The following is a 5169-nucleotide window of genomic DNA, read 5'->3' on the forward strand; positions in this document are numbered from 1 at the left end:
CAAAATGATGCCAGTTTCCTGTCGGGTGACCAGAGTGTTTGCTGGGCCCACATGCATGGTTGAGAAGCGTCTGGTGAGCTAATCTGGTGAATATTTTAATATGTTGGTTTTTCATATTATGGTTTAGGTTTTGAATGTGTTTAACTTGATAGGGTCTGTGATTGAAGATCAGATCTTAAGGAATGAATGACGGGGCGTGGGAGAACGATGCCTCAGGTATGCGGCCTTTTAAAGTTTTAGATGTATCTTATTAGATGTGTTTTAACAGATGCTAATGTGGTATTGGGTTGTTTATTTCAGTATTTGTGTCACCGCTGTCTGTTGTATTAAGTTTAATTCGAGTTTTGTTTTGAGTTAATGTCGTACATCTGTGTTTTGTTTGTGTAAACTTGTAGGAGCGGACTAACACTCTTACCCGTTTTTATTTTTATTCTTTTGTTTAATTATTTCCTTGTTTCTTCATGCCACTTCCCTCCCTTATTATCCCGTTGACACTCCAATACCCACCATACCCGATCTTATTTTTACGTGTGGTTTTATTTAGTGCATGGCTTTGTAGTGTGTTGCTGAGCTTTTAAGTTTGCAGTGAATTGGGGTGTTAACGTTGCGGGTTTTTCCGCCTTGTAGTGCGGTGCTATTCGGGTTGGACTGGGGACTTGCAGGCAATAAGGGATGAGGTGAAAGAGTGAAAATCACTCTGTCATTCTTGAATAAATACAGATTGTAACCCTTCTTTATGGTGCTTGTCCCCATGTGCTCCCCGTAACATCTGTTTCTCTTTCCATTGTCTTTGTCTAAAGACGGAATTAGACGTTCAGACCCTCCACAAGGGAGCGTGCACTTAAATCAACCAACAGATGGTGATGTTGGACACAGAATAAGGCAACTTGGACACAATCATGTTAACAATGAATTGGATCTGAAATAATATACACATATGACGCTAACCTCAAATCCTGCTGGGAAAAAAAAGCAGCATCCAATGCAGTAAATGAATGAATATTTGTGATCAAAGTGAGCACTTTGGCCATGTATTCTCTGTAGTTTATATGTGCATACAGTATTATGTGATAAAATTAAAGACCTGTTACCATTTTTAAACTGTACTTCACCCAGCCTCTGATGTGGTCACCGATGATAGATAGTGTAGAGATCAGTAAAAACTTCTAGATCTTGTTAAATCCTATATATATATATATATATATATATATATAAAGCAATCTCACATTTCACAGGTGTGGGAACTTCATCAACTCGTTAAGCTACCGAAAGTGGTGCGTTTAGCTGCAATTATGCAGTTGATATGTCCTAACTTTAGACAACATTGTCTTAAGTCCTACTTAAAGTAAATGCTTTGATTCACGTTCCAGGATTGGCACGGTGAGCAAATATCTCTTCATATTTCATCATTGGAGACCCACACCATCATCATCATCATCATCAGTTCAACAGTGAGGCATCTGAGGAGTGTGCTCCTGTAAATCTGACTTCTCCTTCAAAGTCCTTCTAGCGTTCTTGCCCTGCTCCTGGCGCTGGCACGTGATCCTCAGACAGGGGAAGGGGAGTGGGAGGAGTGGGAGGAGGTAAGCACACATGCAGATGGGAATTATCGGTCCCAGTAAACACCTGGAGCCTGAGGGGAAACGAGATTAACTTATTCACATGCGAGTCTGGCGCCACAGAATTTAGTGTTGCTAAAGCGCGCTCCTTTTTAGCCACTTTACACCGGAGGATAGGTATAGGTTCACCTTCATGCCAGCTTTGGCAGTGAATACAGCTTTTTTTTCCCCCCAAAAGCCATTCAGTGCTTTACTTTGAACATGAACCTATTATGTAATTTGCAGCTATGGGAGAAAATGCCTGTGAAAAATGTGCAAGGGATCATTATACGCACTGTGGGATTCACAACAAAAGGGGTCTTTCATTTCAAACTGCAGGGCAGATGCTGATTTCCTAAAAGCTATTGATTTTGAGATGGCGCAGCTGAGGAGCGACGGAGGAGCCATGAATGATGACAGTGGTTTCTCACTTCCACTTTCTCCAGCTGTGATCTCTATTGCTGCCGGGCCTTGAAGGGAGGAAGAGGGCCGTCCCTGCACGTGGTGTTTTTTCCATTTAAGACAGTGCTGTCACTCCAAAGGGTGATGAAAACAAGCACGCCTTTGCGGCATACTTTCGGCACCCACGCCCAATCTTGGCACTAATTGCCACCGCTGGCCTGTTTCGCCATCTGGTTTCATCTTCTGAGCATTAAACCAATGGCACAAGCTGATGCGTTATCTGTTACTAGGGCCAATGCAACGCTGATGTCAGCTCAGTGCACATCAATAAAGGTTATAGCATTAACCCTAAGGGTCACTTGGCACTTCGCCTGTCTGTCTAGCTCTCCTTCACTAGCGCCTTAGCTTCTTCAGATGCCCATCCTCTTTGTCAAAGCACTGTAATTATCTACGAGTTATGCAAACCTGGTGAATAGAATCTTTTGAGGGCTGAAATGATGTGTTTAATGTTAATTACTGAGGGATGTATAGGTGCACAGTGCAAAATGCATCATTTAAAGACTATTATTTCTAAAGCATTTTTTCCCCCATTTCTTTTTCTCTTTCTTTTTAAGGTTTTTGCAATGACATACGAAGGTGGGCACGCAAACATGGAAGACGACAATAAATGCTTTTCGTAACAGAAGGACACTGGTTACATGGAATAAAATGAAAAAGTGACTTTCTCTTGTATGGGAGCCATCTGTCCCAACGTTGGTCTAGTGACTTTGCCTTGGGCCTCAGACAGAGAGTCACTTTTCTATGTGATATATTTCCGCCACTATGGCCAGCCATTTAGCTAGACCTGGAGGGTCACATTTCATCCAGTTTCTGGTGGTGGCCTTTTTTCCTGCCAGAGATATTATTTTGAAGAGGTACATGTTCTTTTTTTGGATCGTGTTTTCTGGGGGGTAAACCTCGGTATATCACCGAGGGTCTGGGCAATTTGATGACAAAGATTTCCTCAAGGATCTGAATAACTTTATCCCAAAATGTTTGAATGTTTGCATGTCCAGAAAATATGGGAATGATTGGCAAAAGCATGTCTGCATTTTCTCCAGCATTGCTGCTGCTGGTCACAGTATTTAGAATTCAGATTTTCCCTTATTTATAATGGTGGCTTTTCCCAAAAATTATATCTTGTAAAATATGCGTTCAATTCACTCACCAAAAATGACAGTCAATAACAGATCCGATATGCACTATCATGTAAAATGTCTTCTGGATCTGATCCAGAGTGAGGTCAGGAAAAAATATAAAATCTTAACATTGAAAAACACATTTATGGATTCAAAAATCTTTTGAAAATACAATCAACTCTGATTCACTTTTAGTTTACATAGTTGGTGTATAAAGATACCAAGAACAATTTATAACCTGTTGATGATGATCCAGATCACCATGTGGACGTTATGTTATTATGACTTTTATGATATGCTATATTATATTAGCATTATAGAATCAGTAAATACTCACTAAATACACAAGGAAGTATCTGTCTTCCTTCATAATTCTTTTGACGTGGATACAGCATCTATGGAAATACCTCAGAAGGAGGTCGAGGTTGCTGTCTGAATCCTTGGTATATTATTGGTTAAACATAATCATAATAATCAAAGATTTACCACTTGATTTTCTGTATTCTGATAATGAGTGGAAATGTTATGCCACCTAAGGTTGAGGCCATTGAAATTCCGGACAAATTCACTTCACAATTATCACAGTCATCAGCCGATTTCAGACGGGGATAACTAGAATCAATAACACCTTTCCTCGGGGCAAGGTGACCTTCCTCATCGACCGTATATCTGTCATCTTGAAAACTCTCCTGCAGATGGGAGGTGTTTTACAACAGCTAAGCAGACAAATACAATTAACACTTGGATGAGGATAGCAACCGGGATGGATACAGGATATTTAATGCAAGATGTACCCGACGGGGTAAACCATGAGGATAAGGGGCCCTTTGCCTTTGGTAGATCTATGATCATGTACCGGTACTGCATGTGATGAATAATGCTGGTAACGTTGCTACGATTATCCGGACTACACAGAAACAAGACATGCTGCGCATCTTACACACGTCTCTCATTTCAGCTGTAACATTGTCTGACACTGAACACTAGCGCTCTGTTCCTCATTAAGCGCCGTCAAAAACACGACACTTCTCCTCAATGTTATGTCCTGTCCATAAGACATGGAGAAAAGAATAACATTGGAAGTCATTGGCCGTCGTTTAGTGCTGTGTGTCGGAGAGCACAAGGAATCAGAGTGGAATACGTTCTGGAAACCATCTGGTGGAAAATCCATCAGTCATTCATGCTTCCTTCTCGTGGGTGTATTAAGGCTAAGCCACACAAGACATTATCATTGCATTGCAGAGACTGTCTGGCTGGTAAATTGTATGTTTCTGTGCCAAGTGTTTCAGTGACAATGCGTTAATTAACATCTTGCGTTCGTATCATTTCTGACTCGTTCCTACTCAGGCGGTGCTGCCATTTCTGCTACTTAACTTTCACTTGTCTTTAGTTTACGGGATGTCAGCGCATCACTCTTTACTATGTTGGAAAATATGACCCTGAGAGAATTCTTAATATGTCATCTTAGTATGTTTCGCATGTTGATATATTGTGAGAATGTCTGGCCATCAGGGATCTCTACAGATACACTTCCTGATCTGCAAATAAAGGCTCGGGTAGTTCCTCAGGTCAAAGTGGCAGATGCTTGCTTGTTAATGGTCAGTCCTGTGACCAGCAGGTTGGCCAAACTCATGTTATAAAGCCGGTTAATTTTGTCTTTTAGATGGGCTGCACTTACCATTTTGTTATTCTATATTGTTTCCAGAAACCCTGTTCTTGTTGGTGGTGGTTGGTTTCTTTCCTGGGCTGAGATGGATGAGCCTCGCGCTGCCACCAGACTTCAGCCTGTCAGGTCAGTGGTGCTGTGGATCATTTCACATCTTACTCTGGGTTCTCTAACACTTTCTTACAGTGTGATAAGTGTATCCAGGATGTCTTCACAGCAATTTCTAGGACTGTTGTTGTGCTTAATGTGACCTGACATTATAATTTTTTTCTGAACACCCCTTCACGAGGATTCACCTCCGTGTCCTCAATATAATCAGGTGAGA

Source organism: Brachionichthys hirsutus, chromosome 17 (genome assembly GCF_040956055.1).
Source record: "Brachionichthys hirsutus isolate HB-005 chromosome 17, CSIRO-AGI_Bhir_v1, whole genome shotgun sequence".
Classification (NCBI taxonomy): domain Eukaryota; kingdom Metazoa; phylum Chordata; class Actinopteri; order Lophiiformes; family Brachionichthyidae; genus Brachionichthys; species Brachionichthys hirsutus.